Source organism: Oryctolagus cuniculus, chromosome 13 (genome assembly GCF_964237555.1).
Source record: "Oryctolagus cuniculus chromosome 13, mOryCun1.1, whole genome shotgun sequence".
NCBI lineage: Eukaryota > Metazoa > Chordata > Mammalia > Lagomorpha > Leporidae > Oryctolagus > Oryctolagus cuniculus.
This window is the reverse complement of record NC_091444.1, coordinates 50003745-50025421: the sequence shown is the minus strand read 5'-3', so window position 1 is coordinate 50025421 and position 21677 is coordinate 50003745. Positions and strand designations below refer to the sequence as shown.

At 51.0% G+C, this 21677-nt stretch overlaps 1 protein-coding gene and 1 long non-coding RNA gene across 2 annotated transcripts in view; both read left to right on the top strand.

Annotated features, from left to right (window-relative positions):
- Positions 1-16957, top strand: part of LOC138844968 (uncharacterized) — a 29728-nt gene extending 12771 nt beyond the window's left edge. Inside the window, exon 2 of the long non-coding RNA XR_011381502.1 lies at positions 12-16957. This is a non-coding gene — a long non-coding RNA (uncharacterized lncRNA). The remainder of the gene's footprint in view (positions 1-11) is intronic.
- The window catches only part of PGBD5 (piggyBac transposable element derived 5), a 96757-nt gene that overhangs the window by 29508 nt on the left and 45572 nt on the right, over positions 1-21677 (top strand). The window lies entirely within an intron of this gene.

Genomic DNA, 21677 nt, shown 5'->3' with positions numbered 1-21677 from the left:
ACATGAAGAAGGTGACATTGACAGACCAAGGAGAGGTCTCAGAAGAAACCAACCCTGCTGATGTCTCCATTTCAGCCTCCAGAACTGTGAGAAAGGTTGTTTATTTTTATTTTTTTATTTTTATTATTTTTTTTTATTTTTTAACAGGCAGAGTGGACAGTGAGAGAGAGAGACAGAGAGGAAGGTCTTCCTTTGCCGTTGGTTCACCCTCCAATGGCCGACGCGGCCGGTGCGCTGCGGCCGGCGCACCGCGCTGATCCGATGGCAGGACCCAGGAGCCAGGTGCTTTTCCTGGTCTCCCATGGGGTGCAGGGCCCAAGCACCTGGGCCATCCTCCACTGAACTCCCTGGCCACAGCAGAGAGCTGGCCTGGAAGAGGGGCAACCGGGACAGAATCCGGCGCCCCGACTGGGACTAGAACCCGGTGTGCCGGCGCCGCTAGGCAGAGGATTAGCCTAGTGAGCCTCGGCGCTGGCCGATGTTCTATTGTTTAAACCACTCTGTAGTACTCTGCTTTAAAAAAAAATGTTTATTTTCATCTATGAGAGAGAGAGAGAGGAGAGAGAGAGAATCTTCTATCCGCCAGTTCACTCTACAAATGCCTGCAGTAGCCAGTGCCAGGTAAGTCTGAAGCCAGGGGCTTTGGTCTCCCATGCGAGTGGCAGGGACCCAAGCACTTGAGCCATCACCTGCTGCCTCCCAGGTGCATTAGCAGGAAGCTGAATTGGAAGTGTAGTAGCCAGGACTCAAACCAGCACTCTGATATGGGATGTCAGCATTCCAAGCAGCAGCTTAGCCCACTGCGCCACAGTGCCCACCCCATGTGGTGCTTTGTTATGGTGGCTTAGGCAATTAAAGCACCATTCTGCAACAGATATGCAAGACCAGACAAGAAAGCCAGACAGGACCCTAGGGGTTTCTGATGAGGTAGGCTCAGCTGTGTGCCACTCAGCCCTTTGCCAGCTGGGACGATTTCCGGGGCCTGTGGGAATCTGCAGGACCACATGTGCTGTTTCAGACTTGAAGGTGATCCATTAGAGCTGGCCTTGCCGATCCATGGAGGGGGGCAGCTCCTCCAGGGCACAGCCCCTGGCCTGGGAAGAGCTGTTGGGCGGTGATGGCTCCTGAGCCAAGGTGTCCTTGCACGTGTTCACAGCCGTCGAGCTGGCGTCTTCCTGGCTGCATCTTGTGCTTGGGCTCTGCAGAAGGCGGAGTCACGGGAGGAAAATGTCATTCAGCTCATGAGCTGTGAGACGCCTGATCTTCCTGGAGGCGGGCTGACTTCCTTATGCTTTTTGAGCTGTGATACGTCTACAGAAGAACATGCAGCCTAAGTCACAGTGCCATGAATTGTTGCATAAGTGTATACCCGTGTGTTCTTTGAGGTCTGGGGAAAAATACTGTCCTAGATCTATTTTTATGGCAGTGAAGTCTCTGGGTAATTAAGATTATTTTTATATCATTGTGCTTAGGGATGAACATGATAAATCTTCTTAAATCTCCTCTGTTGCTTGGATTAGTTTGCCCTTTAGAGATTTGTCTTCCTTCATAAAAATGTCACCTCAAATGTCAAAAATAGAATTAGAAGGCTGGTTATGTTAGAGGAGTAGAAGCAAAAGTTGATTCTGGATTGTTGGTTTTGTTAAGCTTTGGAACTTCATTCAACATTATACAGTTTCCCTTTTTCTATTTTAATGCAATTGTGAAATTTTTGCTTTAAACCTGGACCTACATTGGAAAATTTAGCTGGTGAGATTTGCAAAGCCAGATGGTGACTCCATGTGATGAATCTGTGCCGCTTGCCAGGTGGGCTTTCCTGCCCTCACAGGTGCCTGAGATGCGATATGGGAAGAAATTTCATCAGCAGTGGCTGGGTTGGAGGCCTGGTGTGAGTGTGCAAGCGTGTATATGTTTGCCATGTGCAAGTAGGGGGTGTGGGCCTTGTACAAGCATGTATGTGCTTTGTACATTTGCGTGGAGGAGCGGGTATAGATCTCAGGGGAGCATGATGTCCAGCTCCTGGAGTCCAACCACACAGAGCTGAGGATTTGGCGTAAACCAAAATAGAACTCTGTTAGTACACCTCATGACCTGTCCTTAGAGAGGGTCCCTGGCTGTGGCTCCAGCCCTCTAGTGAGGACTCAAGTGTGTGACACTTCAAGGAGCCCTTCTGATGTACAGATTTGTTAAAACATTTTTTATTAAAATTAAGAAAGAAAGAGACAGACAGGGAGGAGATCCTTCATCTAATGATTCACTTCCCAAATGCTTGCCATAGCCAGAGCTGGGACAGGCTGGTGGTCGGAGCCCAGAACTCAGTCTGGGTCTGATGATGTGTCTCATGGGTGGCAGGGACCCAGATACTTGAGCCATCATCTTCTAGCTCCCAGCGTGCACATTAGCAAGAATCTGGAATTGGGAGTGGAGCTGTGACTGGAACCCAGGCTCTCTGATATGGGCTGTGGGCATCCCAAGTGGTATCTTACCTACTGTGCCACACACTTGCTCTCAGAATGGCTTTCAAACATGAGTGACTTCTTCATATGGCACCTCCTGAACAGGCTTGTATGGTAATTGAGCTTATCTTCACAACAGTCCATGGGTAGGGTGTCTCTCCATTAGGTACAAGGCTACTTCAGAAAGGTCATAGAAAAATGAAATTATGGAGCTGGTGCTGTGGTGTAGCAGGTAAAGCCACTGCCTGCAGTGCCATCATCCCATATGGGCACTCAGCTGCTCTACTTCTGATCTGGCTCTCTGCTGATGGCCTGGGAAAAAAAAAAAGCAGAAGCTGGCCCAAGTGCCTGGACCCCTGCAACCCACATGGGACACTGGAAGAGGCTCCTGGATCTTGGCTTCAGCTTGGCCCAGCCCTGACCATTGTGGCCATTTGGGGAGTAAATCAACGTATGGAAAACTTCTCTCTCTCTGCCTCTGCCTCTCCCATTCTGTAACTTCACTTTTCAAATAAATCTATTTAAAAAAATCACCTGCCTGTGGTCTCATGTCTGTCCATGGGCAACCCAAGTGGACCCTGGGGTTCATTACTGTGAAGCCCAGGGCCATCCAGTGATGCCGTCCATTGGGAAGGAGCACCTCTGGGTAGGTATGAAAGGTTACTGACCCAAGATGAGTGGGGAGGGGCAGTAACCTTATGTACTCCTGTGGGTGTCACAAACACGCCTCAACTGTGAAAGCTCACTGGCACCTGCAGCAACAGGTGGCCAGGCCCCTAGAACAGAATACCTGACAGGTGCAGTATGGTGAGTGGAGGAGGATCCTGGGGAGCCATGGAAGGGAGGGGCGGTGGGAGGAGTTGGGAAGAAGAGGGGATGTGAGAGGAGTGGGAGTGGGAGGAGCATCATCAGGGTGATGGAGAATGCCCTGTCCCTGAGCAGGCTGCTCCCCTCCTCCCCTGCCCCTGGAGAGCAGAGGAAGGCAGGGCCGGTCCCTGTGGAAGCTGAAGGGAAAGGGGAATGGGGGTGGACCCGGCAGACAGAGCTGGTTGAGCACTTTGTCCTGGTTGGCAGGTATGAGATGGGAGCTAGCACCCATGCCCTCCACACTGCTGTGGCAATAATCCCCATGCAGGGGTCCTGGACTCCAGGGAGATAAAAAGACAGCTGTGTTTTGTTGAAGAAAACCTGGGAACAGCATGTGGGCCGTGTTCTTTGAGGAGCCATAGGTCGAATTTGAAGTTCAGTTTTCTCGAAGGTCCACATGGCCCAGCCAGAGATGGGGATGAGCCAGAGAGAAAGAGGGCGCTAGGTAGGTGAATGAGAGCTCTGGGAGAGGCACTCTCGGGGAGAACCTGGAAAGCCTCCAGTGTCTCCAGTCTCCAAGGCCTTGTTTCCTGAGCTGGTTCTGAAGCCCGCATAGCAGACCCTGGGAGCAGCTGTGTCCCCCACGAGTCCTCGGAACCTCCTCAAAGGTTGGGGGTCAGGGTCCCGGAGTGCCCTGCTAATGTGTGCCATCTCCTTCCTCTTCACCTGATCATCTCCTGTGTCTCCAGTGTTGTAGACACAGACGGGGTCTCCTTGGCCCCAGACCACAAAGCCACCCCTGCCTCCAGCCCTGCTGGCTTTCCTCCCTCTGTTCTAGGCTCTTTGGCCAGGCCACACTTCATGCCAGTTGAGTGACTTTGCTCTGTAGCTCTGTGCAGAGCCCTGTGGAGCTCTTCATAGGGTGGGCCATCAGTGCTTTGTGGGGCATTTCCAGAGATGACCTGTTGAGTACTAAGCAGAGGTGTAGGGGAGGGGACAGAAGCTACTGAGGAGCCAGGCACACACTGGGGACGTGGTCCAGTCTGGGTCATGTGGGCTGTGTGGACCCAGTAGGAATGGGGTGGGTGGTGGAGGCAGTTTGGTGGTGGGGAATCCAGGCAGTATCTTGACAAGGAACACATCTCCAAGGAGCTCGGAAAGGAGGACAGACAGGTGGATCAAAGGGCGGAGCCAACTCCAAGTTCTAAAGGCAGCTGCCCTCCTGGGGCACCTGTGAGCCGGAGATAAAAATGACACTCTGGGTGCTTTGTAACTGAGCTTTGCAGGTGGCAGGAGCTGCCTGGAATACAGCGACATTTGAAGCTTTCCTAGGGCTTCCTCTGCTGATCCCCAGGTGACACCTGACTTTGCCCCCTACCTCTCGTGTGGCCTCAGGTGGGATGGGACTGGTAAGTGCCAAGGCCAACGGTAGGCAGTGCCAGCAGGGGCTGAGCACCACGGTGGCAGCTTGCAAAAGCACTTTCAAAGGAAGAAAAATCAAAGGAAGTCAGATTTTCGTTTGAAGAGCTGGTCGCGAAGCTTCATAGTGCTCCTAAGCCTGCAGCCTGCCGTTTCCTGTGTAAAGTTCATTTCATCCTCGGTTCCTTTCTAGCCACATTGTTGAAATGAGTGGATGCCTAGCAGGACTGCCATGTCTGGCTCCCCGTGGAGGAGAGGGGCAGCATGGCCTCCTGCCTGGGGCAGGCAGCGGCTTGTGGCTCGTTTGTGTCCAGTGTTGAAAGGATCGGCATCAGGCATTGGGGCTCTTTATCATGGCAGAGCCTGCTTGATTTATTGCCTATTGGGAATGGTGAGGAGGAGATTTACTTCTCTGGAAATACTACACGCTCTTAATTGTGCCAAAAATACAGCAGGACCTCTGTTTCATGGATACCAAATCCAACTCTTTGTCCTCACAGCATCTCATAGTTTCGTCGTGGAAACTGTCTTACAGCCAGAACCCAAATCTTGTTGCCGCTTAGCCCATGAGTCCTTAGCGTGTCAGGCTCCTCACGCACACCCCCTGTCACACGTGGGGTGTGCATCTCTCTGTTAGGATTCGATCTGAGAAGTCAAATCTGTTGCATCCCTGTGGGGAAGCAGAGCACAAACTCCTATTTGTTCCCAGGGGAGAAATTGAGGGGGTAAAATTGGAAAATTGCTGAGCTGGAGTCCCCTGTGCCGTTTCTGAATCCTTCCTCAATGTTTTGATGGCTCAGTGAGAGAGGGACCAGAGCCGGCCGTGCATCCTCACTTTGAGGAGCTGCATGTGAGCTCCCAACTGCTTTGCTCCAGATATTGGCTGTCAGTGACTGCGAAAGATGGGCAGCAGCTCTCACCAGCCCCGCCCCCCAGGCCCTTTCCACACCCAGGCAGGCTGTCCTTGGTGATCTGCCCTGGTGATTTCCTGATGGCCTGAGCCCAGTCCCCGTGACCAGGCAGTGTGAAATGAGATGGGGAAACTGGCATGGAGCCCCTGCTGAAACCCATATCCACTGAGTTGTCCCCATAAGATGTCACCGGCAGGCCCTGGCCTGGGAACGCTGAGCTGGGGTGCAAGGTGCAAGCCAGGCTCCCTGGAGTGGGCAGGCAGGGGTGGGTGGAGGTTGGAAATTCCAGGTGATTCTAACACCGTACCCACACTCCAGGTGAGGTCCCCAACCTCAGAGTTGGGTTTGCCATCATCCATTTTGAAGCCTGCTGAAAAACAAATGCAGGTTGATTGAGTTTGTTGTAGCAGAGAGGGCACAGTGACCAGAGGAGCAGTGCCAGGTCCTGGGGCGAGGGGTAGGCGGAGCCTAGCACAGGTTTGGACTTCTGGGTGATGCAAAGGAGGGTGAGAGAGCGAGCTGAGGCCAGTTCTGGTGGAAGCATGTGCAGATATAGGAGCTTCAGTGGGTGACAGAGTGACTGGGTTTTATCTGGAAGGTGGAGGCATACCATGGCGCTGGATTGGTAGCAGTGTGAAAGCAGCAGTCACGGAGCCGTGTGACAGAGTTGAGGGATGTTTGGCTTTGATCGCTGCAGAGCGCCCCTCTCTGTGTCCGTCCACACCACGGACAGCCTCATCCCTCATCCAGTGATTGTGACCTTCTGGGACAGGCTTTATGTTCATTTGGGGCTCACTGGGCCTGGCTGGCGGCTCATTTCATTCTCTCACCCTCTTGCCTCCTGGCTGTGTGTTTGGGCTCCTCTGGGCCTTGGTTTCCCCCTTTTGGAGAGAGAGGGGGGTGGGGCGATTCCTTCTCTGCCACAGATGCTGTCACTTCGGGACAGGGTAATATTCTCCGGTCCCCCTCAAGTTGTTGCAAAATGATTGCTTTCTTCCATGTCCCATGCTGCTGAGAATTTCTGAAGACCATATAAATTGGGTGGCTGTTGACCAGTTGGTATAAGGCTGAACTTTTTTATGTTTTAATTAAATGTTTATTAAATGAATTTTTCAATCTTTTTAAAGATTTATTTATTTATTTGAATAGATAAATAAATTTATTTATTTATTTGAAAGAATTACAGAGAGAGGGAGAGACACAAGGAGAAGAGAGAGATTTTCCATCTGCTGGTTCACTCCCCAAATGGCCACAGTGGGCAAGCTGAGCCAGGCCGAAGCCAGGATTGAGGAGCTTCCTCCATGTCTCCCACATGGGTGCAGGGGCACAGGCACTTGGGCTGTCTTCCCCTGTTTTTCCCAGGCCATTAACATGGAGCTGGATGGGAAGTGGAGCAGCCAGGACACGAACCAGTGCCCACTTGGTATGCGGACGCCACAGGTGCAGCTTTATCTGCTATGCCACGTGCCAGCCCCTAAGTCTGTTTCCTGTATTGTGGAGTCAGTGAAACCTTTGTCAGGGCCTGAGTGTTTCTGCAGGCCCTTTTCCAACTTTAGTCCTGGGCCCTGTATCCACAGTGCCTGATGAACAGAAAGGTGCCATTCCCCTGCCCATGGACACCCTGAAGACCAGGAGCTCCCACAATACCAGGAAAGGGTCTGGGGAACGCTGGGAGCCCTTCAGAGTCTATGGGGCATTTCTGTCTACGCGTGCACGTGCTCTTAGGAGGAGAACGCCATTGCCTTTGTAGACTCTAAGGGTTTGGCATGGCGTAGAAGTTTGCGTGATGCCTTGTGAAGTATGCAGCATGAAGGAAGATGTTAAACTGGAAGGCCAGCCCTGCAGCAGCAGCCGAAGCACAAGGCAGCATCCTCCCAGTCTTCCCAGGACCACGGGGCTGAGATGGGAGTGGGAGAGGACCGACCCAACAGGAGTCTGTCCCTAGGGGCCCCCTGGCTCCTGCCCTTAAAGTCTCCAGCCCAGGAGGCACCTTCTTTTCCATTGCCGTGGCCTGTTTCAACCAGAGGTATCAGTAGTAGCAGCTCCTCTGTGACCACAGAGATTGTGGTCACCTTGAGAGGTGACATAGGTGGCGACCCAGGGGAGTGACCTCTCAGCCTGCCCTCTGAAGCTTTTTAAATGTGGTCAACAAAGGAAGGTGACAGTGGTTCTCGCCTGCTTCCCAGGGGATGATGTGGTGTGTTGTCCCTTGATTGGGATTTCGTGAGGGGTGTTGCTGGCCTCAGATCCCGCTGTGGCCACTTGGTCTGCAGGAGGCCAGGGTCCTCAGCTTTGGCAGAAGTCCACGCACCCTTCCTGGAAAGGTATGTCTGCTCTGGTAGGTCCCTGCCTAGCTCTCAGTGTAAGTCTCCCTGGTCTCTGGCCTTCCGTATGCACGGAGAGACCATCTTGCCCATCCTGAGTCACAGCCCTTCAGCAGCTGTGCCCTGTGGAAGAGCAGCGGTGCTATGTTCCAGCTTTTGGGCCAACACAAATTGGTCCGCAGGGGCTGCTGGGATCTGTAGAAAGCCCAGTGTGGTGGGCAGTGGGGGCAGCAGCCTCAGTGGCCCCCTTTTTGCTCTCAGAAGATCCAGCCCCTCCTGACCACATCCCTTCCTTCTTGTAACTTCTCCAGTTACACAAACTTCACTGCCAGTCCCTGAAGACATTCTTCCCCACCTGACCTGCTCAAGCCAGTACTTTGGTATCCTCCAGGAATGCAATTGCAGACCTGAGCCCCACGCCAAGAACTCTCAGGAGGGCACTGCTGGTCAGTTCAGGCTTACAAGTAACCATAGAGGTGCTCTTGATGTGGTGACTGTCCCACTTTGTTCCCTGGGGTCATGGGCCTCCCTAGCCCCAATGGTCACCCCTCTACAAGCTTAGGCATGCCTGAACAGACAGAACACATTGCTGAGGGCAGACAGACACTGGCCACACACTTGCCAAGAAGAAAAATGGGAGCCTTTTTCTTCCCATCTGACATAAAGGCCTGCCACACCTCCCACCAGCACAGCCTTCTGGTTGTCTTGCGTGCACACCAATGGCTCCGTGAAGTCCAAGTTGCTTCCCCAAAGTCCTCGGGCCATTCAGGGCCATCCTGTACTCTGCCCATTTTGTCCTTCATTCTAATGCTAAATCCAACCTACCCTGACTCCCTCATAAGTAATTGAATCAGGGTCAAGAGAGAAAGGTACCATTAGTAAGCCTAATTTATTGTTGGCTCAGAAATAAGGCATCTTTTGGAATTGAGGTTATAAGTAAAGCCATTTAGAAATCAGAAGGCCTTTAAAGCACATTTCTTGTCTGTGTCTCTGCCTGCTTGCCACTTAGAAAGTTTAAAATTTTGTCCAAAGGACACTCTGTCTACTACTACCTAAATGCTAGACTATGAGGTTTCTTTAAAAAAATAAAATGAAAAGTACTTCTACCTCTATTCTTCAAAAAAAAGAATCCAGCATCTAAAAATAGAAGGCAGTGGGAAATGTTCCTTTCCAGAGTTCACTGAGGGTTTTCTGGGCCCTAAAATAGCAGGGAGCGATGGCTTTGGGTTGGAGTTGTTAGGTCAGAACCTTGAACTCATGTCTCTGACAAACGGTGGTTTTTATGTTGGGTTAGGGAGGAAAGCCTTGATCGTGATGTTAAACATTTTCTTCCAATTCACATTTCTTTTCCAAAATTCCTTCCTGACCTTGCAACATAGTCCAGTGCTGGGAAAATACCACATTTGAAATATGTGCTATATTTATAATGTGGTTCAAAGAGATAATATCTAAATATAAGAAGATTTCCTACTAAATAAAGAAGAAAATTACAAGGGAAAACCCAACAAAAACCTGAGCAATTAAAATATGAGTGTACTGCACCAAGTTCATGGAAAAATTGAATCAAAACAAAATTGAAATCCAAATATAATTTTTTGAAGACCCATCAGATAATCAAAACAAAAGACCAGTAGGCATATGGACTTACGTTTAACCACACTAGTAATCAGATGATGAATTAACCATCGTTGATGAGGCTCCATTTATTTCCATAAAACCACCAAAAATTTATAAAAAAGAGAAATAGCTAGAATTAGCAGGGGAAACAGGCCCTCATGCTATGGATGGGAGTGAAATTTGGCAACTTCCATCACCTCTCACAACAGGGCCATTCTCTTCTACTCATGTGCCCTATGTAGCTAAAGACAGGGAGACAAAGACGTTTGGTGTAAGGATCCCAGTACTGATTATAAAAGTAGAAACTTGGGTCCTGCGCTGTGGCATAGTAGGCTAAGCCTTCGTCTGCGGTGCCAGCATCCCATATGGGTGCCAGTTTAAGTTCCGGATGTTCTTCCGATCCAGCCCTCTACCTATGGCCTGGGAAAACAGTGGAAGATGGCCCAAGTGCTCGGGCCTCTGAACCCTCGTGGGAGACCCAGAATAAGCTCCTGGATACTGGTTTTAGATTGGCCTGGCTCCAGCCATTGTGGCCATTTGGGGAGTGAACCAACAGATGAAAGACCTTTGTCTCTGTCTCTCTCTCTCTCTGTAGCTCTCTCTCTCAAATAAATAAAATATCTTTTTAAAAAGTGAAAACTTGTATAAAATCTAAATATTCGTGGCTGGCGCCAGCTCACTAGGCTAATCCTCTGCCTGCGGCGCGGGTACCCCAGGTTCTAGTCCCGCTTGGGGCGCCGGATTCTGTCCCGGTTGCTCCTCTTCCAGTCCAGCTCTCTGCTGTGGCCCGGGAAGGCAGTGGAGGATGGCCCAGGTCCTTGGGTCCTGCACCCGCATGGTAGACCAGCAGGAAGCACCTGACTCCTGGCTTCAGATTGGCGCACGCGCCAGCTGCAACGTGCCGGCCATAGTGTCCACTTCAGGGGTGAGTCAACGAAAAAAGGAAGACCTTTCTGTCTGTCGCTCTCTCACTGTCTAATTCTGCCTGTCAAAAAAAAAAATCTATTCAGATAATCAGAGATTAGAGATCTAAATTACAGCACACACACGCAGCATGGAGTATCAGGAAACCACTTAAAAGGACGTAGTTCAGTACTCCTTAAACTCCAGTGCATAAAAACCACTGGGAGCTTGTTAAAATGCTTGTTCTGACTCAGCGTGTCTGGGTGGCGCCTGAGCGTCTACATTTCCAACAACCCTCGGTGCAGATGAAGCTTCCGGTTCAAGGAATGAACTTTGAGTAGTCAGGATGTAGGTATGTGTTTGCTAACAAAATGCTTGTTGCCTGTGTGGTAGTAAGTGAGGGTAAACTCAGGTGACAAGAGTACCAGGGGCCAGCACTGTGACATAACGGGTAAAGCTGCCTCCTGCAGTGCCGGCATCCCATATGGACACCGGTTTGAGTCCTGGCTGTGCCTCTTCTGATCCAGCTGTCTGCTATGGCCTGGGAAAGCAGTAGAAGATGGCCCAAGTCCTTGGGACCCTGCACCCGCATGGGAGGCCCGGAAGAAGCTCCTGGCTCCTGGCTTCAGATTGGCACAGCTCCGGCTGTTGTGGCCATCTGGGAAGTGAACCAGCGGATAGAAGACTCACTCTCTCTCTCTCTCTCTCTCTCTCTGCCTCTCCTTCTCTCTCTGTGTAACTCTGACTTTCAAATAAATAAATAAATCTTTAAAAAAAATAATACCAGCTTATCTGTTAAAATGCACACACACTCTTAGACCCAGCTGTCTGGAAATACATTTACCAAAATGCAAACAGTACGTAGCTCAGAATGATGAGAATGTGGGGTATTTATTTTTGCTTATTTGTATTTTCTGATTTTCCCTACAATAAAATGTCCCCCCCCCCCCCCCCCGAAGCGTATGGAGGCAGGAGGTAGCACTGCCCAGGCACAGAACAGCTGTGACCCTGGATGCCCCTGGCTACAGGTTCTCCCAGCCCCTCTGGCCTTTCTCACCCTGCCCTGCGACTCCAACGACCTCTCAGCCATGCTTGCTTTTCCAAAATCCCTTTAGCATCAGGAAGGGAAGAAGAAGTGGTTGAAGGATCCATTTCTAAAGGCTGTGGGTCTGGCTCTTTAAAATACTGCTTAAACCACAAAGCGATTACTTGCCAATCCCCTGCCGTCGGAAGGAAACCTTGCAATTACCAAGCATCTGTCTCTCAAGTCAAACTCAAGGCCCCACAGCCAGCAGACGCCGTGATTCAGCAAACAAGCGGTCGGAGGGCGCTATGGGAACATCTGTATCAAAATCCTGAATTCTCGCTTGTGTGAGACTGAACTTTCAGCCCAAGGCTAGGCAGGAGTATATGATGGGAAAAAATAGCCTCTTCATTCAGCGTGCTGCACTGACTGGCAAAATGAAAGGCGGCAGTTTTAACTGTCACCTTTGATAAAAGCAGAGTTGAGTTCAATGACAACAAACATATTTACTCAAATATAGTCCATTAACTATTGTGGTAGCTCAAGAAAATGAATAAGCCACAACAGCTAGGAAGGTAGCAAGCCCTTGGCCAATGCCAGTGTTCTTGGAAACAGTGTTCTAGAGCAATGGTCAGGCACTAAAATGGAGAAAGGAGTTGAAGAAGGGAACTAATATTTAATCATCAAGCATTTAGTACTCACCCAAAAAACTCGTGTTACAGATGGGGAAACTGAGGTAGAGAACAGCATGGCATCATGGGAGAATCAAGCCCACCTGGGGTCTTTGTTCCACCCCCTTCAACTTGCATCACCTCGGATGAGTTATTTCTACCCCCGACTCTCTGCTTCTTTGTGAAATGTGGATGCTAAAATGATCCCCAGTGTTTCAGAAGCTGAATTGAGGACACTCAGGACAGTTCTCCTGCAGGGCGCCTGTTGAGCAGTTGGAAAGCACAGTTAGGAGGGACTGCACCTTGCCTGAGGACCCCAAGGGTGGGCTTTGATCCGGGGAAGCTCTGTATCCAATGTCCCTGCACAGCCTCACTTCCCCATGCCCTACCCAGCCAGGTTTCCAAAGCATAATTCCTCGGAAGCACTCCCACCCTCTGCAGTCGAAACCTGCCTTTCACCAAGTGATCCGAAATCAAAACATCAGAAGTACTAGCGTGCATTCCCTCTTTCTGTAACTCTGGTTTCCTGGTACTCTGAATGCCTGATGATCCAATACTTTCTGCTTTGCCATGTCCCAGCTTCGCCAGCCCTCTTTCAGAAGTATCTTGTCTCCTCCCAATCAGGAGTCTTTCTGTCTGCACAGCAAAGCAGCTTAATCAGGAAGGTTTTCAGCTGTGCTTGGCAGACAGGAAGTCCCACCACCTCTGGAGCTAATGGCCAAACCTGACCTGCCGGTCTTCATCTTGACTTCTGTCACCCCTGACATCCGTTCTTTTGTCCACCCGCCCCGCCAGCCCATGCAACCTGCCAGTCCACAGCGCATGAGTGCAGAGTGCCATCGTCCGGAACAGGTTTTGCTTATGAAGGCAGAAGCCAAGTGAAGCCAGCTGATGGCCAGGCTGGAGACCAGGGCACTCAGGCAGCTGCAGAGCCCAAGCTTCTTCTAAGGTGCATTGGCCCCAGCCGCTGCCTCTCTGTTGCTCTCAAGCTTTCAGACATTGTGAATGCCTCAAGAGATGGTGGTGAGATGGCACAGAGCCGTTGGCCAGACCGCCTCACTGCCAAACTCCAGTCAGAAGAAGTTTAAGAGACTGGCATCCTTGCAGTGCAATAGCAATACCGAGTGATGTTTGAACCTTGGTCTGTCGCTCCTCCGCTCACAGAGGAGCAGTACCGGACCAGACGCTGTTATTCCCTTGCTGTCGGTTTTTTCTAAAATAGAGCAAGCACAAGTAAAGAGAAGAACGAAATAACGAGCTCCCCCCCCCGAACTCTCCACCAGCCCGGAGACAGCGGTTGTCCCAGAAAGTGCAGTTGAGTCTCCTTTTATAGTCTTCTTCCACCAATCTGTGCTCCACTGCCCGTGTGCTGAGCACACTGCTTTCTTCCAATCAGAGGTTGGGTCAGCTCCTGCAGCTCATTAGTCAAATTGATGAAGCAGCCGAAGCCGCTGTGTAGGACTTGTTTACTCCCTCTCAGCGCTATGTTGTGGGGGCTGGGCCCTGCTTCCCACATTGGTCACCTTGCACGAGCTTTCATAACAGACCCGTGTCTCACACTCCCATGACCAACCTTCCCAGTGTACCCAGGGTTGCCCTGCTTCAGAGCTGAAAGGTCCTGGATCCATGGAACCCTTCAGTCCTGTGCAAGTCTGGACAGCTATCACCCCCTAACACCCTCACAGTGGTGGATGAATGAGCCCGTTCTAGGAGATCAGTCTACAAAACCAGTACTTCCCCTGCCCACCATCAGGGTGCCCTCTCTGTCTAGTCCAGCCCAGTTTTTATTGTGTCTGCGCCATGCACTCACAGCTCTGCTCTTACATGACGTGGAAAATTCCCTACTAGTGGACATTTCTGAAATTCCGTCAGTAGGATTTTATTCTCTTGGTTCTAGACCCTTGTGTCTTATTAAAAGTTAAGATATTTCAAAATCCGCCAGCCGAGGAACAGAGCGTTGGTTAGCACCTGCTTTAGTAACCACAGTGAAGCGCTCCAGAGGACATGGTGACCTGCTGGGCTGCTGCTGGTGAGGGCACTGCAGGAGAAGTGACGCCGTGGGCTCACAAGGAAGCGTGGAGCAGGACTAGAGCTTACAGTGTCAGGGCAAATAGCTGTAGTCCACTTTGGAGGGTTTAAACTCCCTATGAGAACGATAAGTGCTTCAGAGCCCATGGAAGGAGAGTGCTTTCATAAAGAGGTCACAACTGAGTTTGGTGTTACAAGCTCTGTAGAAAATGGATGCACGGGATAGGAGGAGGGCAGGCGGGTGCTCCCTAGTCCAGCATACGGCAGGCTCATGGGTGATTGTTCATCACCCTGGGCCCCCGTGGGGGCTGGGGAGGTGAAGGGAAGGATGGGAGATGAGAGGTGGGGTGGGAAGAGGCCACTCACATCCAGGCTGGATGCCCGGCTGCAGAGCTGGGAGCAGGGGAGGTGACTGCCCTGTCCCCACAGTCTGCTTAGAAGTACGAACTCTTTCCTCTCACTCAGCCTAGTGCCCTGCAGCAGGCTCCATCCAGGCTGGTGAGATTCTGCTTAGGTAGCGACGGGGGATGCCCAGGCTGGCGGAGGGTGTGTTCTCTGCCCAGGATTGGGTTGCCCAGCCAGACCTCTGCAGCGGGAGACATCCAGTTCCTGTCCCCCCGGCCATGATGCTGAGACTGTGGTGGGCCACTGGGGAAGGAGGCAGCAGGAACTGGCACCGTTCCAGAATCTACCCAGGAGCAGCAGGTGCCCTTCCCCAGGGATGCTCAGAGCGGAGGCTGGGGGCGTCTGCCCAGGAGCCCAGTCTTCAGGCCCCACCTGCGCCCAAGCACTTCAGAGTGCAGGCTTATTCTCTGGCTGGGCTCACAGCCTCACGTTGAGAAAGAACTGTGCTCTCAGCTTGGAGACAGAAAGCTCGGTTTAGCGCCGGCTCAGACTTTGTAGTCCAGGTAAATTCCCCAACCTTGTTTGGCCACCAGGTTCCTTATCCAAAGCCTGGTATTTCAGAGAGTGGTTGTGACAATGGCAGGAAGGAACAGCGGGAGACAGTGTGTGACAAAGTTTACAAAGTGTAGGGTGCTGTGCGGGTGGAAGTGTTTGCCTCATTTTCCCTCCTGACTATGGAGAACCTGGAGCAGACACCCACTCAATCCGTGCATGTCCACAGGGGCCCAGTGCTCCTCCTGACCGTCCTCTCTCCCGTATCTGGATTGATTTGACTCCTTGATCTCTCTGGGGCCACTTGAGCTGTTCTTTCTTACCTTTATTCCACTTAAGCTCTCTCTTCTTCTGAATGGCTTAGCCCTTTGGTGGACGGGCCTGCACAAGCTGCAATTGAGCTCGAGACTTGTGGTCTTGAAAACAGGTTGGCGGGCCCAGGCAGCGTAGCTCCCCTCTGTGCACATGTCCCCTGGGAGTGCCTTTACTTAAAGGAGCTTCTCTGGGAACTCCCAAGCCATCCCCCGTGCTTTCTCCTTTCCACAGATGCACTGGTTCTTGACAGTAAAGACTGAGGGACTTTTGCTTGGACTTGGAGAGTAGGGAGGGAAGGGGTCACTGGGCGGAGCTGTCAGTTTCTCCCAAAAGACCAGCCCAGGGAGGCGGAGCCTCTGGCGGTTGCCAGTGACACAGATGGGGTGTCTGAATTAGGAATTTGCAGCAGGGTTGATTTTCCTGTGTAATTAGGTGAAGGAAAAGGGCCTGCAAGTGCTACCTGTCTTTTCCATGTGGTATGTTCCCATGTGAGGCTTTGTTTTCTATTCTGCAATGAAAGCACTGAGCCGACCCCCTGTCCTGGGCTGGCCTCCTCTCTGCACCTGGGCAGGTGCTCCTTAAGCTGTCACCAGGTTTGTGTCACCCGCTGGGCTCTGGGTCTGCAATGTGCTATTCTCCCCTGCTCTGCAGAGCTGCCCAGCCATGTGCAGCCCGTACGCATGACGGCAGTGATGACAATCAAGTGTGCCGGGGGCAGTAATTGAGACCTTACATGCAGGGCTCGGCCTTCCTGAGTTCACATCCTGCACTTGGGCAGGTCACTGAATCTCTGGCTTCGGTTTCCTTTGTTTATAAAACGGGAACAATAATCAGATCTCAAGGGGAGGATGGAGATTAAATGAGCTAACAGGTCTCTGTACTGTTGACTCCGTATGTGGTGCTGTGCAGGGCGTGCTCCATAGCTGGTGGCTCTGTGTATCATGGTAGAGGGGGTGGATAGATCGCTGTGGGCGTGCAGAAGGAGGAGTACCTAACTCTAGGGTGCTGATGGGCTGCTCGGGCTGGGTGTTGGAAGAGGAACAAATGTGTGGTAGATGGAAGTTTGCAGTGTAAGAGCAAGGAGGCCTGAAGCCATGGCCTTGAGTGGGTTAGTGTGGCAGAAAGCTTGGAGTAACGATGTAGAAGCAACTGAAGGTACTACTGTAAGAGGCAGCAGGAGAGCAGTCCTGGAGAGCCTTAGAAATGAAGGGCCCTGCCAGTGCCGCGGCTCACTAGACTAATCCTCCGCCTGCAGCACCGGCACACCGGGTTCTAGTCCCAGTCAGGGCACCGGATTCTGTCCCGGTTGCCCCTCTTCCATTCCAGCTCTCTGCTGTGGCCAGGGAGTGCAGTGGAGGATGGCCCAAGTCCTTGGGCCCTGCACCCACATAGGAGACCAGGAGGAAGCACCTGGCTCCTGGCTTCGGATCAGCGCTATGCGCCGGCCACAGCGGCCATTAGGGGGTGAACCAACGGCAAAGGAAGACCTTTCTCTCTCTCTCTCTCTCTCACTGTCCACTCTGCCTGTAAAAAAAAAAAAAAAAAAAAAAAAAAAAAAAAAAAAAGAAGAAGAAGAAAAAAGAAATGAAGGGCCTTGACCTCATGCTGTGGGCAGCAAGGAGCCCATGGGACATGTCAGGTAGGGGGTATGGCGTGATGAGGAACCTGCGTTTGAAAATGAACTCCAGCCATGAGGGTGGAGATGGGGCAGCCCACCAGCAGGCTGCAGAGTCAGTGTGTGGGGACACAGAGCAGGCCCGGTGGGGCTTGGAGAGAGGATTCTGACGTGGTGCAGCAAGGACACAGAGGCAGAGGTGAAGCAGATGCAGAGGCAGAGACGAGGGAGAAGAAAGACCCCAGGGTTGTGTCTTGAATGACTAAGTGGATGGGACACCATGCTGGTCACAGATCACAGATGGAGAGAGATTAGGGATGCAAGCAGGTTGGGCGGGTAGCAGCAGGGGGTGGTCTGGCGTGCAAGGTGTGGGGTCTCTCTCTACTTCGTGGGTGCCCTCCGGGTGGCTTGGCAATCATATCCTTCCAGTTTGATACCTCAAGGTGTCAGACAATGGCTGCTGTCTTTGGTTTGACTCCTGAGTGTATTAAAAAGGAGGATGATGGCACCCCTATCTGCAGGGTCCTAGAGAAGCGTGAGGAATGAAGGCCTGGGAGTGGGCGAGTCGCTGCATGTGGACATGATGGTCTTTGCCCAGTTTATTGGCTGTGCCGAGGTCTGGTGGGCTGCAGGGGCGCCTCCATGAGTGGCAGCTCAGAGCAAGAGCCTTTCTTGATGGGGGCATTTTTCCTTGCAGTGCTGTGCAGAACAGACAGGAAGCAGGTGGGTGGTCAGACAGAGGTGGAGAGAGAGGAGGCATCTTTGTATGGAGAACCACACACAAGCAGGAGAAACCCCAGGCTGTGCTCCAGTGCCTTTCCTTGCAGAGCCTAAGGCACTCTCAGATATGTGAGATGAGCACATGTGAGCCAGCCAAGAGACTGCAGGGGACAGGAAGATTCCTGAATGCAGAGAGGACAGGGATAGCAGGTATGACCTCGGGGGATGGGTGAAGGGGAGGGACTATCTTGTGTCTTTTCCACTCAGCATCAGCTTGACAGCTAACCCTCCTTGTGAAGGAAGCACCTGATGGCCAGGTCCTTATAACCCTGCAAAGATGATGATGTCATTCGTTAGTGTTGAGTGCGGTCCTGTCTCTAACAGAGAAGCAGTGGCAGGTGGAGCAGGAGCGGCCCAATACCATTTCCAGGTGGTGCTTGAAGACCATAATCAGAAACAGGAAGGACATGATCAACATCCCCAACATAACTTCTGCCGCTCAGGATTTCAGAAGTGGAAATGTGCTTGGTGTTTGTTGCCTGTGATGCCCTCTCCTGCTGAGCTCTCCATACTTGGACTCTCAACAAGGAGTCTACAGGTTTTTTGCTTTGTTTTTAAGATTTATCATTTGCTTATTTGAAAGGCAGAGCTTCAGAGAGAGAGGGAGAGATCCAGAGAGAGATCTTACACCTGTTGATTTACTCCCTAAATGATCACAACAGCCAGGACCAGGTCTGACTGAAGGCAGGAGCTCCATCCTGGTCTCTCACTTGGGTGCCAGGGACCCATGTCCTTGGGTCGTCTTCTGCTGCTTTCCCAAGCAAGGAGCTGGATTGGAAGTGGAACAGGACTCAACCTGGCACTTTGATCTGGGGATGTCAGTGTTGCAGGCAGTGGCTTAACCCAATAAACCACAACACCAGCCCCACAGATTTTTATTAGTCTCTGTAAGGATCCCATCTGTCTTTGGAGACAGAATCAAGCCAGAGGTGCACCTTACTTGGCCTCATTGATCTATCAAGAAAGAGCCTTAAATCTAATTACCGTGTCTGCACTAGAAGACCCAAGCTCCAAGTGCTTGCATCTAGGCAGACAGCATTAATAACAATAGCCAGTGCTTATTCCAAGTGTAGTGTGTACCAGACATAGCCCTGTGCTTTATGCAGAGTTTTGTTTTATTCCCATGACTACTGTTTGAGGTGGATACTCTAATCATCCCCATCTCACAGATGGGGTTGGATACTCTGTCCAAGGCACCTGTTTGGTGCACCAGATCTGCCTGCCTATAGAAGCCAGCCACTCTACTTGTCCAGCGTTCTTGGAGACAGCAGGAGCCCCAGGTGCTCAGTTTGGGCAGGCTTTGCAGGCAAGAGATGCATTTGTAGGCCAAGCTATCTCAGTGAGGCCATGCCTGCTGTGGGTCCCAGGTGGTCTTCATCATTGTGTCATCATCACAGCTTCCCCCTTTGTGAACCGCTTGTTCCAGTGTCAGCATTTCACCCAGACTGTCGTTTCCTTATCCCTCTCTGCTATTGGAGATAAGCCACCATTTCCCCTTCTGTCTAAGAATTTGTTTCAAGGGAGTCAAAAGCCTGCTCCTCAGACCTGTGCATTCAGGATCTCATGCTTCTGAGGCCTCTGTGCACCTGGAGTCAGGGAGGGCCATTTCCTGGACCCAGGAGCACTGAGCTCAGGCTGTGTCCTGGAGTGGGCAGCTCTGCCTAGGTGACTGGGCCCTTCCCTGACCATAATTGTAGCTGCTACTTTTGAGCACTTGGTCTGTACTGGACACAATGCTAAGCACTCCACAAATACCCTCAAAGCTCTCTTTCCAACAGTCTTGTGAGCAAGGAAGTGGGGTGGAGGTAGGGAAAGCGTCCTCCCCTTACAGCAGGAGCAATGCATTTAGGGCCTGTTGCTTGGTTGGGAAAAACATTTTGTAAAGAGCCAGAATGAACTTTAGATATTCTTAGTCCACGGGTTTTTTTCTGTAGAGAAGGAAGCAGAGTTGTTCGCCTGGCACCTTGCAGCTCCTCAGCGGTAAGGCCGGACCTAGTGCCATCTGTCTCCATCTGCCCTTTTGCTCTGCACTTCCCCTGTGTGTCTGGGCACACACTTCCAGCACCCAGCCCAGCCCGCTGGCCTTGGGCAAGGAGCTCAGGTTCTCACTCGGAAGCTGTGCATTACAGGGACCCTGGGGGTTAGAATGAGAATTCTATACCAGGTGATATGAGCAGACCTATAAACAATGGCCCAAAGCTGGGATAGTGCCCGCAAGGTGGGTAGGGCCCAGGGAGATGGGGCTACTCTGGGGCACGTTAGATGATCTCTCAATTTGATGGAAGTAGGATGTAGCCTCACTCAGCTTGGAATTCTCTCCCTTAGTGAAGTGTGCTAATAGAGTTATATAAAACTTCTCCTCTCTCAAAATGTTCCTTCGGGGGCCAGTGTTGTGGCACAGTGGTGAAACCACCACTTGTGATGCTGCATCTCATATAGGTGCTGGTTTGAATCCTTGATGCTGCGTTTCTTTAAAAAAAAAAAAAAGAAAGAAAACTTTTATTTAGTAAATATAAATTTTGAAAGTACAACTTTTGGATTGTAGAGGTTTTTCCTCCCATAACCACCCTCTCACCCGCAAACCATCCTATCTCCTACTCCCTCTCCCATCCCATTCTTCATTAAGATTCATTTTTTATTATCTTTATATACAGAAGATCAACTTAATATATTCTAAGTAAAAATTTCAACAGTTTGCACCCACACAGACACACAAAGTATAAAGTACTCTTTGAATACTAGTTTTACCATTAATTGGTATAGTACAACATGTTAAGGACAGAGGTCCTATATGGGGAGTAAGTGCACAGTGACTCCCATTGTTGATTTAACAATTGACACTCATTTATGACGTTAGTAATCACCCGAGGCTCTTGTCATGAGCTGTCAAGGCTATGGAAGCCTCCTGAGTTCACAAACTCCGACCTTATTTAGACAAGGCCATAGTCAAAGTGGAAGTTTTCTCCTCCCTTTAGAGAAAGGTACCTCCTTCTTTGACGGCCCATTCTTTCCACTGGGATCTCACTCACAGAGATCTTTCATTTAGGTCATTTTTTTTGCCACAATGTCTTGGTTTTCCATACCTGAGAAATTCTCATGGGCTTTTTAGCCAGATCCAAATGCCTTAAGGGCTGACTCTGAGGCCAGAGTGATGCTGCATTTCTGATCCAGCTCCCACTAATGCACCTGGGAAATCAGTGGAAGATGACCCAACTGCTTGGGCCCCTGACACCCATATGGGAGACCCAAATGGAGTTTCAGGTTCCTGGCCTCAGTCTGGCCCAGCTCTGGATGTCACAGCCATTTGTAAAGTAAACCATTGGATAGAAGATCTCGTTCCCTGTCACTGTCCCTTTCCCTTTCTCTTCCCCTGCCTCTCTCTATCTCCCTTGTAAATCTGCCTTTAAAATAAATAAATAAAATCATTCAAAAAAAAAGTATTCCTTTGAAAATGCACCTATATAGAAAGGGATGAATCAGTGCATCCCAACTTGGACACCCCATGGTGCTCTGCCCACACTCTGCTGTCTGTTGACTCCATGCAAACCATGAGGCTGTGGGATGACAATGAAAATCACAATGGCAGCAGCAGTAGGGAGAGCTGGTATTTCCTGAGCACATCCTGTTTTGCCTTCATTCACTGAATCCTTACAACAGTTCTACAAGATCGTGGACTGAGTCATCAAGCCCCAGGTCAACAGCTAGCTCGAGAAGTGGCAGATTCCAGCCAGGCCGTTGGTGCTGGGCTCTGCACTTTTAGCCGCCCCGGTTCTTGACAGCAGATGGGAAGGTTAACGTGAAGCTTTCTGCAGTAGTGCTCGTGACAGCTGCCCAGCCGCCTGCACAGGACTGTGCTCGGAGAAGGAAAGAGAGAAGCGGTCTCTGGCTGGCTGCCTGTGTCCTCCTGCAC